Source organism: Maylandia zebra, linkage group LG15, assembly GCF_041146795.1.
Source record: "Maylandia zebra isolate NMK-2024a linkage group LG15, Mzebra_GT3a, whole genome shotgun sequence".
NCBI lineage: Eukaryota > Metazoa > Chordata > Actinopteri > Cichliformes > Cichlidae > Maylandia > Maylandia zebra.
Genome location: NC_135181.1, coordinates 10204225 through 10218601, shown reverse-complemented (window position 1 = coordinate 10218601; position 14377 = coordinate 10204225).

The following is a 14377-nucleotide window of genomic DNA, read 5'->3' as shown; positions in this document are numbered from 1 at the left end:
CAGGTCTAATCCATCAGTCACAAACATAGAAGCTCTCGGGGTGTTGTGTGGTGTCTGGTGAAATGTTGGCTGTGAATCTTTAATCTTTCAGGATGAAGCCTCCCTCCTGTGTGTCCTGCAGATACTCGATTAGATTTGGATGTCAGGTTGACGCTTTGGGTTATTTGCCCTAAGTTGACCCTGAGCATTTTTCGAGGTTCTGTGTTCTTCATAATGCAAAAATCAAAGTTTTAGCAACAAAACATTGCAAAATAACCAGACAATCTTTGTATTTCCTTCACCTGTTAGTGGTGTGCCTGATCAGTGTGTCCACTAATTATTAATTGTTTGTCTTTTTGGTTCAGTGTTTGGGCCTCCTTTGGCGAAAAAACTAAATTGTCTTCATGGGAATAAAAATGGCCTTTTGAAAAATAGAGTGAACCGTGACCAGTGAGCTGAAAGATAAAAAAAAAAAAAACTCCACCTACACTTACTGACTACTTCATCAGGTACACCTGCTCAGCTGCTTGTGAATTAAATACCTAATCAGCCAATCACCTGGCAGCAAACTGATGCATTTAGGCATATAGACATGGTGAAGATGACCACCTGATGTTCAAGGAAAGAATCTAGGGCAGGGGTGTCCAACTCCAGGCATCAAGGTTCCTGCAGGTTTTACATGTTTCCTTGATCCAATACAGCTGGTTTAAATAGCTACATGACCTCCTCAACATGTCTTGAAGTTCTCCAGAGGCCTGGTAATGAACTAATCATTTGATTCAGGTGTGTTGACCCAGGGAGATGTCTAAAACCTGCACGACACCAGCCCTCAAGGCCTGGAGTTGGACACCTGTGATCTAGGGTTGTAAGTTTAATGTTCCCTTTAATTTTCTTTCTTTTTTAGCATATCCTTTTGGTCAGCTTTAGCAAGCTGTTGTGTCAAACACACTTTCTTTTGCTAAGAGGAGCCCTATAAACGCTCTATAAGCTCCTCTTGTTAGTCAATTTCTTTTTATTTTATTATTTTTGTTTCTATTATTGTTTTTTTTTTTAATGATTATTCACATGAATGTGTTTTTAATCTTCAGTCCCACTAGCACACACACTTTACAATCAAATTTTGAAGTGCCCCTGACCATGCATGAATAAAAATGAAGGCCTTTAAACAAGCAAGTCTTTAGGAATACTACTACTATTACTAATACTAATAATAGTAGTAATGATTATTATTGTTTTGATTATTGCTTTTTGGTTGTTACTTACAGTTTTCCAAAACACACAACTTACAAATTGCTCAGAATTATAGTTAAATTGCAAAAATGTAAAGAAAACAAAATAATAAATGGAAAAGTGTAAGGCTTGACCTTTTAATTTAAACATATTCCAGTATTCCATATACAATATCTTAAGTTGTGGTAAATTTCATTAGAGTTTATATCACTGCTGGGTTTCTTCACAAATTTCATGGCGCTATCATATGGATCATATGGGTGTAGTTCTTTTCCCCCATTTCATTTCTTGCCTCGGGCTGACACCTGTTATTCTTTTTTCATTTCTGCTCTAAAATCCAAACTTTAAAAAAAATTGAGCCATAATGAATTTCTCTTTTTTTGTTGTTGTCATTTTTGTTTTGTTATAAGCGCTTTTTTTGGCTTCCTCATTAGATGCATTTGCTTCAGTTTCTTCAGTCGTACTGTCTTCTACCTTTTCGTCTTAGAGGTGCAAGCTTCACTCATTGACAGTTATGCGATCGCGCTCGTTTCTCACAAGAAATTTTGTCCATAGCTGCTCATATTGCGGCCCAGTTGTGTTGTGTTGACCGTGTTTAATCATTCATTTGTTTTCTCCAATACTTTAAAACTCAGCACCATCGATTCATGAAGTTAAGTCAGTGAATAAAGTGAGTGAGCTCATTCGCTCGTCTCATCAGATCAGTGGCCTTTCCAGTGCCCAGTTATTGCATTGCCCCAGTAGACAGGATGTGCGCACATACACAACGGGTAAACTGAAGGCTGAAACTGAGTGTTTCAAATGGGCCACACGAGCTCTGTGTAGCTGCCCCTCCCTGAGCATGACGAGAGAGATGACACTCTCATTTGAGGCAGCAACGGGGATTCAAGGATGAGAGGTAGGGAAAAAGCGAGAGAGTGAGAGAGGTGAGTGCGAGAACAGAGGAAGAGGATGGTAACTCAGCCCCACCACCACCTCTACACACACACACACACACACACACACACACAAACACCCCCTCACCCACCATGTTAATCTCCTCATTTTCATTTCTCTTACCATGTGGGATTAGAATGATTTTATTTAAAGTGTCAGCTTGAGCCTCTGGATTGAGAATTCTGGATTTTATAGGGATTAATATTACAGAGAAAATGCACACACACACACACACACACACACACACACACACACACACACACACACACACACACACACACACACACACACACACACACACACACACACTTTCACACACATTTCAGATTTGTTTCTTCTCTGCCACTCACTAATGAACTGCTTGACCAACAAATGTTATTTATCCTCGATATCAGTGCAGGGGAGGTGGATGGACGTTGTGATACATAGTGAAGCATGTGCAGCTCTGTTAGTGTGTGTGTGTCTGTGTTTGTCGTGTTATTATTTGTTTCGTTTTTTGTTAAGTCTTAGGAAACAACACATTAGCTCTTTTTTTAGACTCTTCAAATTCAGACCCCCCTTTTTTTGACCTTGATATATATGTAATATACTCACATATCTATATTATTGCTAATATATATTTGTAATATATCTATATCATGGCTAAAGCACTTCTGGATGGATGCAAACTGCATTTCGTTGCCTTGTACCTGTGACATGTGCAATGACAATAAAGTTGAATTCTATTCTATTCTATATTCTTTTATATGACCAGAACATCACGCAATCTCCTGTTAACTTAGGCCAAGCCAAGTGAAATGAGGTGAACAAACTCTAACGAAAGCTTCACCCTTCTGTGCGTCAGATTTAACATCTAATCTACATTAGTATAAGGCTTTCAGGGGAAAAAAAGAAGAATAAAAAATGGCATCACCTTTTTATCCTAGGGCCAAGCCTTTTATTCCGCCTCTTCTCATTACATTAAAGGATGAGGGCGGCCGTACAGTGGCTGAGCGGTATTTAAAGACACCATCCCCTTCATCTGTTTAATTTCTCTATATTTAAGAGACTCCCTCCTCCCTTCGCTGCTGCCTCCCACTGTTTAATTTCTCTTTATGTGAAGACTCCCTGCCTTCATCTCACTGATTGATCGTTGTCTCTGTAAATGACACAGTGGAGTTAGTTACCACAAGATACAATCTTTAGGACAACCAGGATGATGTGTCTGTGCAGACACGGAGCGACTTTAGGTTTATACACCAAATCTTAAAAGCTCAAAAATGTTTTTACACCTTTACCACCTTCTTTAACTGTTTACAGTTCCCTTAAATTACCATATTTTGTATCTTTTTATTTTATAATATGTGCTCACCGAAAATCCTTTTACAGTTGAATCTCTCCACCTTTAACTGGTAGTAGATACAAAACAGCATTGGCAAATGATCAGAAGGATGATTAATTTACATTATTGGGGAAAAAAAATGATGTTCAAAAGAATTCACTATCAAAATACACACGGTAACGGTTTGGTAATACTGATTTTTCCAGTGCGCATCAGATGAGCTCTTTCATGGTTGCTACTTTAAGACGACATCCCAAGTGAATAAAGTCTTGTGAGTTTGATCATCAAAAAAGATGAAATTAAGAGTGATTTAGGGTATTTTTTATTTTTCTGTCTGGTTGTTTGTGCTTTTGCTGTTTAATATGTATTACAATATTCTGAGGATCTTTTTTAATCTTACAAGAGTTGACAGAATTGATTCCTATAATGTTTTGCCTATTTGTTGTAAGCTCTTGTGGTTGGCGTGGTCAGCCAATAACTTCAAAGATGTTGACAAACATTTTGTGCTTTAACCAATCATTATTCTAATTGCTGATTGACTTGCCAATATGTTTTCCCATCAGCTGATGAATTGCTCTGTCTAAGAAATTGTGAGATTCACTATAGAGTTATAAATCGCAGGCTTTTCTTCAAATGAAGAGAAGCACACACACACACACACACACACACACACACACACACACACACACACACACACACACACACACACACACACACACACACACAAATCAAAACATGAATAATTAATGCTTTTTATAACCCTGAGATCAGTCAGGGGTTATGCTGCAAGTCATTTCCATTACATACACAACACTTCATACCGTTACAGCAAAAGAGCTCATGATGTCAAAGTATACAAGTATTCAGAGGTTATCCTAACGCATAAACACTGATGCACTCACACCCATTTAAAGAGCCAGGTCTTGGGAAGTAGGTTAAGCATGCCGGGTTCACCTCTCACTGCCTCGTGGGAGGGACGGGTGACGGAGGTGGATAGAGTGGGAGTGCTTAGAAAAAGATGGAGAAATCTTCCAGAGGACATCTGTCACTGTGAGCAACTTGCGAGCTGCTTTTTTCCAGCCTGCTGTGTGACCCACAGATTCTCTTGCATGACTGACCAAGAACTATGAGCGTTTTTAGAGGGGCCCTTAGCCCCTGAGCATGGCCTGGGAGACCCCGTGTGGCTCTAGATAGGTTAAATCATATGAGGCAAACATGATACTGAATGCTCAGTCTGAGTCTTTGGATATTTACCAGAATATTCAAAGCCTGTTTTACATAAACACACATTTTTATAAAAACACCATGTAAGACTTTAGATGTTGATTTTGTGGCCATGTGCACATCTAAGGGCGGCCTTGGTCCTGAATAGAGTGCTGCGCATTGCTAAATTGAATGCATGAGAAGATTTCTCTCCCTCTCGCAGGTGTTTAAGCTGTACAGTAAACAAAAAACGCTTCACACACATAGACACACAAACACAAAAGGCTCATTGTGTGTAACAGTGTGTCTGCTAACCCATCCTTTTAAATCTGGGATTATGGCATTCCCATCGTGATGGCAACTGAGGAAACAATGCTTTATTTCATGGGAGCAAATGTGCAATAATGATGTTAACACCTCAATCTGCCTTATTTAACCATTACATGGGGGCTCTCTGTTGTATACACACACACACACACACACACACACACACACGAACACACACTGTCACACACACTTTTTTGTATTTGTCCCTTGCTTTTGAAATTAAATCTCTTTTGAAATTAAAACCGGTCCAGGTATGAAATACAAATTAAACTACAATTTGTCAGCAACAAAATATTTGTGCGCATGTGTGTGTGCGCGAGTGAGTGCCTTTGAGCCTTATTGTGAGCATGTAGCATGGCTGGTCCCGTGGGGTGTAATCCGACACTAAAATCATCCATTAACACACTATCGCGTCTATTCTTCTCTGTTGTGTCACACTTCCATGAGCCATTTGTGGCTTTATCGCTGTGGCATTGCAGCCTCTTAAATGCAGCTCTCAGTCCAGGGTGCTGAGAAGTCTTCTTCGTGCATGCAGAATATTAGAAATCTGTGTTGCTTAAGCCAGAACGTGGACTGCGTCAGTTTTAATCTAGTGAAGACATCAAAAATGTATGTAATGTTTTTTTTTTAAAAAAAGTTTGTTTTTGATTTTATGTTTTTTGATGTGCAAGTAATCAAAGCAGGTTTCATGAGTGAAGCAGCGATTAAATGCTGTCTGGATTCAGAGATCGGGGCCAGAGGATCATACTGGTCGCTTCTGTGTTTGAGAGGTAACGGTGTGCTGGTCTGTGAATAAGACTTCTGATGATGGCTGTATTTTTATTGTGAGGGCCCCAGGTGCTGCCAGCGTCACACATGGACACTCATGGCACCGGTGTCCTGGCACACGCATACATGCACACTACCAGGGAAGGGGCCAAAATGTGGTGTGTGTGCTGAAAGAGTGAGTGTTTACATGTGTGTGTGCTAAAACAGGTCTTGGTGGTGCATGCATATATGTGTGTGTGTGTGTGTGTGTGTGTGTGTGTGTGTGTGTGTGTGTGTGTGTGTGTGTGTGTGTTTGTGAGACTCTTTTGCCAGAGAGATAACCAGTGTTGGTCTGGAATAGAGATGAGTATAATCGTGACACCCTATGCTAATGCTAATCCATCGCTGCACTTTGTCATATTTTCCCAAAGGTGTTTCATGCAGGAATTTAATTTTTTTAGGTCATGCATTGCACTCAGTGCCTGGTAAAATAAGTAAATAATGATGACACGCAGCAGAAAATCTTTTTTCTCACAGTGTGTCAAGAAATAACCCGAGTGCTTCTTAAAGCCTCGTAAAAATTAGCTGTTTATCTCTGAGCATTTACATTAGTGCTTTTTAATTTCAGGAGCATTTAATTACTTGCAGGTTTAAGTGCATGCGAATGTGCATGTGTGTACATATAAATGCATGCTGGCATGTGTGTGAATGTGTGTGCGTGAACGTACCAGCTGTCTGATCAGTTAGCAGTGGGCTAATGCAGCCTTCTTAACCCATGGGCCTCATAAGACCGACTCTGGCCCAGCCCCTCTCTCTGCTACTGACAAATCCATTACCAGGACATCAGATGTCAGTAAACACACACTTGCATGCAGAGATTGTCTATACATGCTCCAAAGTGTATTTGACTGAGGTCATGAAAGGAAAAATGTCACTAGAAAGAAGAATATTGGGTAATATTGGGTTTCGTTTTACTTTCAGTGCCAAATTGGTTGCAGTATGGAAATATGTACTGTGTATACATTTACGTAACTACTTACCACTCTGACTCACAAATAAGTTCTTAGTTTTAACTTAATCTTTCAGAAAAGAATAATTAGCCAATAATAAAATTTTTAAACAAGGGAAGCAGCCTTTGAAGGAAAAGGAAAACCTCTCTAAAGGGATCCTGGGCATTTTGTCAAGGCTCTGTGACCAAACTGCCACTCTACAAAGGCTAACATAAATAGCACATAAACTACACTGAAAACAGCCCCTTAGAAGTGCCACAAAGACTGTGGTGGTGGCTCCCCAAGGGCCTGATGGTAAGCAGCAGCGTTTACATATCAGCAGCCCTTGTGGCATGTACGTTGATCTGGCAGGTTGGAGAGCTTTGATGCTCTGTCACCCAGCAGGTCGGGTGTATCGATCCCCAGGGCGGTGCTGTTTTCTGGGCTGGCCTGCCTGGGTGACAGGGCCCCCTCCTGGAAACCTCCCTGGTGCCCATACCCAGCAGATGGCCTCAAAGAGGAACTAGAGACGCAGGGCCAACATCCAGCTCTCAAACAGAGGAGCAGAGCAGCAAATGGCCTGTTAATATTTCATACAATCACTCTCACTCATCTCCGCGCGAGGAAACGGACAGGACTGAGAGCATAGCACAAGTGTGTGTGTGAGAGAGACAGAGAGAGAGAGAAAAGGGGCAAGTGTGTGTGTCTGGGAGAAGACTTTTTAATGAAATATGGATAGTTTTCCCACTCAGAGGCGCTTCACAGATCAGCTTCTTGTGCAATCATCACTCACTTATTTGGCAAACATAAGACTTTGTGAAGACTTTTACTCAAATGTACGAAACTTCCTTCCCAGTACATGAGAGCCTCTTCTCTCTATCACACGTGCATTCAGACAGGCATTCACCTCCCCATTTACTCTCAGCACCAGATCCTTCCTCAAGCCTCTGCCGTATCTTCCGAGCGTAACCTGTGTGCTAATAGCCCATAACCTCTGTGCAGATCAGTGGAGGTTATGCTATTTGCTAGTCGGTAATTGCCCTCTTCATCAGTACTCTGTGTGCGCAGGCAACAACGTGGCCAGCCCCGGGGTCCTCCTGATGTCATTAATGTGTGATTAGGGCCGGTGGGGAGAGGCAGTTAGGAGGTTAAAAAGCCCCTGACAGCCCTCATCATCGGCGAGGAAACCCTGAGACTGATGCAGGGGCCGCGCAGATGGGCGAGAGCAAACGGCTGCCAAAGCTCTAACTTGTTATTCCTCCTCACCTCCAAAAATGAAGCCATGCTAATAAATGGTGCTGACATGGGCGTGCATGTGTAGAGCAGTAATCGCACAATTACTGTATACATGTACTGTGCGCAATACGAGCACAATATGTATAGACACAGAAGTTTTCTTAATTGGAGAGAAAATAATGTTTGAGTAAAAACTGCTGTTAGGAGCTAGACCTAGAGAGAGTTAAGTACCCTTAAATGCACAAAGGTTTGCCATTCTTTTAAACTTAGTGACAGTGATTGGACTTGAAATGACGAGCTGGTCTTGGGAATAAAAAGCTGACATGTTAAACTTGACATAAGCAATCTAAACTACAACCAAAAGTGTCTGCCTAAGTGCTCAATCATGTCAGGGCTTTCAGATTCCTTTAAGTTGTCATCTTTAATGCATGAGACAATTTCCAGCCCGGAGTGTGCAACAAAGTCATTAGATTGGGAGGAAAGATGAAATATAAATCAAGCGTCCCTCTCTGCCCCCTCCCCAGTGAACAGGTGGCTGAGTTGAATGAGAGGGTGCGCTAACTTGGCTGTCACCGTGTTTTCCAACAGAACCGCTGCCTTCTAAAGCCAAACCACCGTGAATTATACATCTATGGCAGTAATTCTCTCTGAGGAGAAAGCGGGAGAGAGAGAAAGTGAGAAGGGGAGCTAAGAGAGTTAGAGAGATTAATGGCTGGAGCAGTTGTTTTTGACGCAGCGATCCTTGGCTCCGCATCCCGCCCGCCGCTTATTGGCTTTTCAGAGCACATTTATTTATTTCGTTAACAAGAGAGAGTGGCCACATTGCTGTCACTTTTTTGGCTCGCCCAGCGTCACAGCAGACTTGTCATCTCCTACGCTGTGGCGTGTGCCTTTGAACCCTGCCGTGGACTACAGAGTGAGAATATTAATAGTGCAACAAAACAGGACTTTAAAAATAACACGGTTTTGTCAGAAGCCAAGTGTCAGCGACTCTTTTTGTCTGGCAGACTGACCTGCAGGAGAAAAAAAAGTGTCGAGGCTTAAATGCGTCACATGTTTTATAACACGTTTTCTAGGACTTGTGAGGGAAGCACTAGACTTATGATCTCATGTAAACATCTAGACAAATGCTTACTTTTTATCATCTAAATTTACTTTTAAAAATATACTTTGATTATGTCTTCCGTTTGACACCAACAAGATTTTTTTAATTGAAATCGGAGCCTATTGCAGCCCTTACTGGCTTTCCAACAAGATGTTCATGTTGATGATCAGCCTTGACATCGATAAGATAAAATTTCCCATTTGTTTCATAGCTACGATTTAATGCTTGGCACGTTTACTGATAAAATGTATGCATTTGGTACACCTACAGATGCTTGGCCGCCGAAACCCATGCCATGAAGCTCCCAGTGCACAGTTTTAGCACTGATTTTAATGCCAAAGGAGGTTTGGAAGTCTGTGGTGACTAAGTTAGCAGAGTTCTGGTGACTTCCACGTACTGTGCGTCTCAGTCCTCAGTGACTCTGTAAATTTACTTGCTCTGCTACTTTGTGGCTGAGTTGCTGTGGTTCCTATAGGCTTCCATTTTGTAATAATAGCATTTACAGTCGATCGTGGGATATCTAGCAGGGAAGAAATTTCACAGTTTCACAGACTTCATGCAATGGTGGCATCCTATTAACGTATCATAAATGTCCCATTCTCAAATGTGCAAGCGTTTGTAAAGTCTGGCTTTAAAAATGTTTGTAAAGGCAGATGTGCTTGATTTTTATACACCTGCGGCAATGGGAGGGAATTCAAAGTTTAAAAAGTGTAGGCCAATAGTTTTGTCTGTATACTGTACATCAAGTCTCATTCACATCATTAATCTCAGTTAAAAAGAAGAAAAACAGAAACCTAAAAAAATGGCTAAAAAAATCTGCAGATAGCTTTTGGCAACATGCCATGCTGAAATTTCAAAATAAAAGGGACAATTCACTCCAAAATGAAGTTTACATGTTTTCCCTCTGATCTGTAGTGCTATTTGTTATTTACTTAAATGCATATGAGGTTGTTTTTTTTTTAAATATTGCCTCGTATAGCCATCTATCTGTCCATTTCTTAACTGCTTACCTAAAGGCCCTTGTAGTGTTACAAATGCCAAAAATACCTCTGAAAGCTCAACAATAACGTCTTTTTCCAGGAATCATAGCAAAGCTACTTAAAAAAAATCCACAAACCTTATTGTAGCTAATGACTATGACATGATGTAAACATAAAAAGTGCCCTCCTGGAAAATGAACTGTAATCTTGTTGGCTGCATGCTTCTTTTGTAGACAGCAGAATGGGAGTAGCATCTTACCAAATGCTTACTTTTTTGGCCATGTAATTGTATAAATATCAAACAGGTATTGAAATCCAGGCTTAACTTAGTAAGACTAAGCTAAAGCTAAGACATTTAATTACAGTCAAGTGAAAGCAGACATTTCTATAGCTAGTACAAGGATAAATGGCATTACAGGCAAGAGATGTGTGCATTAGATTTTGGGTTAAACTGCCACTTTAAAAGTTCTAAGCAATAGACATTAAGTAGGCTGATGTCAGATAAAACTCAGGTGAAGTACAATCCAATATGAATAGTCAATCCATGGACTAATCTGTATTCAGCCTCCCAAGGGAGTTCGCACAAAGGGCCATCACCGGCTTAGCCAATAAACTTATTCAAGTCAGTTTCAACACGGCGCGGCATGTTCCAACATAATCTGTCCAGGAGGTTGTGACCTCCACATCCCCTGCCTGTGGAATAAAGAGGACCTCAGGTCGGGATGACAGGAGAAGTCTTCCAAGGAGTTCATGTTACCACATGTCATAATAACAAGAAGCTACTGTTCCCCCGCCAGGCTCCTTCCCCCTTTGTCTTGGAGGGGCTCTGAACAGGGGCAGACAGGACGCGCTGGCAGAGCTGAAACTGAATATTATCATTGGGGGGAATCTTGTTTCATGTTACAGTGCACCCTGCTAGCTGGGTGCACCGCTGCTTCACCCAACAGGGAACGGGTCACTTTTAAAATCTCGGACACAAGTTTCACATGCAAGCATAAACACCTATTCACACTTTCCAGTTAGCATGCCTGAGCTTCAGACGTATTGGTGCGTTCTACATAGATCTTGCTGCATGTTCACCTGCAAGCTTTGACCGCTTAACTTTCCTGCTTACCCTCCATGGTGATTGAGAGGTCAATATCTCACTTTACCGCCAGCTACACTTTCCTCTGTCACTCACAGCTCCCACTCCATTCAAACAGCAGGTTAGCCCAACAAAGGAGACCGCAGGGGAGCTGCCCGAGCCTTCCACTTGCGCACACACAACACAAGCTCACATGCACACAAACACACACTTAAAACGGACAGTGCATGCCGCGGTGCTGCTTGGAGCTTGACGGGCGCTTTGTGCTCATCCGTCAGCCAGCCCCTGGGTCCTGAAGATACCTTCAGTCAGCGAGACTGGCTCCCTGAAAGGAGGGATTCACACGGCTCTGAAATATTGATGCCAGGAGGGCACCTGGAGCACGCCGACCTTTTGACCTCTCCTTTACATTCTTAGAGGAGGAGAGGAGGTAACAGAGATGGAGAGAGGAAAGAGGAGGAGGCTGGAAGTGTGAGGTGTGGCTAAATGAAATAGGCAGTAAACTTTTTAGGGGATTTTGTTTTGCTAATGATAAAAACAAAGGATTACTACATTTGATATGATAACCATATGATTACCATTATTCAGGAATTTAGTCTGACAAAACAATTATGCATGAATTTTTAAAGATGCATGTAACTGAAACATCTCAAAAACACTGGAGAACAGATAGCACAGAGTTAGCCTTTGACTCTAGGACAGAGAAATGAAGCGACGATTGAGAAAGATGGATAGGGAGAGAGTGGGGCAGACAGGGAACGGGTCGGAAGTTTGACATTCCTGTGGGCGATGTGTGTCTCGTCAGTGAACGCGTTTGGATTCTTTTAACGGGAGTCGATACCCCCTTCCGCTTCCCAAGCACTCACTGTGAGCTGAGCCAGGGTAATGCCATTGAACAGGGACAATGGGACCTCTTAAAAGGCAGCTTTTAACTGGGCGTGTGCACGTGGATATCAGTACAGCTGATAGTTTTCCATGTAAGAAGATCAAACACAGAGACACTGGGTGGAAGCTCAGTGAAGAAGTAGATACATAAATAAATAAAATGACTAGAGGGAGTTTGTTTAAAAGAGCAAAAAAGTGTTGCTGTTTGGCTGTTGTACAACATACAGCCGTTCATTCTCCATCCCCTCTTTTTTCCTCTTTTTCTCTCCGTCCCCCCTTTTTATTTTTGCACAGACACACATGCTCCAGCGTAAGCTCTTCAAGTTTAAAGCATGAGATTCAAAGGCGCTTGGGTGCCTGTATCAGTGCTTTAGACAAAAGGGCTAGCTCTTAGGAGATAGAGGGGACATCTGAGGCAGTGAGAGAGGGGGAGACAGGAGCAGCGAGAATGAAAGAGAAAGAACGAGGAGGGTGAGCAGGGTTAGAGAGACAGAGGGTGAGACAGAGAAGGAGAGAGTGAGTGAGACAAGGGACGAAGAGAAGGAGGGGGCGCGATTGCACGCTTTCAACTGCCTTTTGTGGGCCTCGCTGCAGATGTCACCAGCTGTTCCCCTGCACGGAGGGTTCCAGAGCGTGGAACATCGCCTCCGGCCCCGTCCTCGGCCACCTTTCAAGTGTCAATCAGACAGGAGGGGTTGGGGGATGGTGACTGAGGGGTGGAGGACCGGCTGAGGGAGGCAGGAGAAAGGGGGAGTTTGGTGGAAGGGAAGCAAAGGGGGCTAACAGACTGGGCTTCGGTCACTGTCCTGAGAACAGTGCCAGCGATTTGCCATTGATTTAGCCCCCCTCCAACCCGCTCAATAACAGAGAGAGGATAGAGCCAGCCGTGTGCGGCGTGCAGACAAAAGAGGCCCGTGGGCAAGGTTAGCTGGAGATCACACGGCTGCTAGGCTACTACTTCCACAGGGCTAATGTTAGCCATAGTGGTAGTGATTAGCAATAGTTGATGCCCTGAACCCAACCCCTCCTCTCCTCCTTGGTTCAACACATGCATAACCGTGAGGGTGACCTACGATTAGTTGTGTGTGTTATAGCGCGGAGGAGAGGGCACAGTGGTGAGAGCAAGAAAAGTTGTCATTGCGAGTGAACAAGCAAACATAAATGAGGCTGACATATGGTGTGATTGACACTGAGACCAACAGTGTCTAACAAGGAGGAGAAGGTGTGCTTAACACCGCTTAACCTTGGAGCGTCTGGTCGGGTGACATAACTCCAAGGCACTTTTATTGACAGCATCAATATCTACTGTACACGGCCGCGTGTATAACCTTCTGATCCAGCCAAGGATGATGGAGCCGAAGCCCGCAGCACAGAGCTATTTAATCACCCAGACAGGGTCAGTCGTAGAAACTCACAGACAGGAACCCAAACGATTCTTCTGCAGTTTACATTGGCAGACACGTCGGCATCAGAAAGCGGTGCTGCTGTCACACTGATGAGATATAATTCAAAGCCTGAAAAAACACCCTTATTCCCTTGTTTTATTGACAGCCAAAAGTGAGAGTCGCAGACTGTCACTGTATCTTATCAGGGGGTGTAAGTAGGTCTATTATACACACTATTGCTGCTGCCCTGCTGATAACCTCTGTGCCGGAGCTGTAAAACAAAGGCCTTTGAAGAAGAGCGGAACCGGTAGATTTCATATGATTTATGATCTCTGAGAACAAGATGGCTGAGCAGAGGTCCCAGACCATGGTTGACCTGAGGGGTTCCTGTTGCTTCCTCATGTGTCTGCATGCATTGCCCTGGCTTGCAAAAACAAACTCATGTACATTAAGGATTACAAATGTTTTACATATGTCATGAAGAGTAAATGCTATTAAGGGAGACAACAAAGGTGGGAAAAAAGGGATTATGTTCCTAAGAATATAAGAAAGCACAGATTAAGGTTGAGTTGTGCCACTCAAGATAAGCATCATGATTATTATAATAAGAGAAGAAATCACAAAATCTGGTGCATTGTTTGTATTTTGAGACTCCAGACTGACTGTCTAGCCTGAAGAGCTGCAGCATGAATGAAGGGAAACTGTTTATTTGTTTGTTTGCTTGATTTAGCTGCTTGTTGTGCATTTAACATAATTTCAATGATTTGCACTAATCTTAAACCACAGCCTTTCAGCAGGGAGCAGATATGTGCAGATTAAGGTGTTGTAACATTTTTATTTTAACAACAATTTTAATGATAATCTCATCAAAACAAAACTTTTTATATTTATTATAGTAAACTAATAAAGGATTCTGCGTTATATAGATTATTTTAAGATATAATTTTGATTTTTCTAACCAGCTTGCAAT